Genomic DNA, 336 nt, shown 5'->3' on the forward strand with positions numbered 1-336 from the left:
TGACTTTGGGCCAATGACCAGGACATGGGGAATTCAAGTTCTGCCTTAAGCAGGAAAGGCGGCTGGGTGGTTTTGGATTAGAAGACCACCGAGGTCCCTCCCAATTCTGTTATTCCATCCCTGTCTCTCCGCACAAACCACCTCACAAGATTGTTGTCGTGGGGAAAAATACAGGCCGTCTTTAACTTACAACTATTCGTTTAGTGACTGTTTTTAAGCTCTAACAGCCCTGGAAAGAGCTGTTTACACCTGGTCTTCACACAATTGTCACAATATTCCCATGTCATCAAAATTCCGGTGTTTGGCCATTGGCTTGCATTTACGACAGCCGCAGCA

Source organism: Thamnophis sirtalis, unplaced genomic scaffold (assembly GCF_051295495.1).
Source record: "Thamnophis sirtalis isolate CommonGarterSnake01/CBP01778 unplaced genomic scaffold, rThaSir2_p1.2 scaffold_7, whole genome shotgun sequence".
Classification (NCBI taxonomy): Eukaryota; Metazoa; Chordata; class Lepidosauria; order Squamata; family Natricidae; genus Thamnophis; species Thamnophis sirtalis.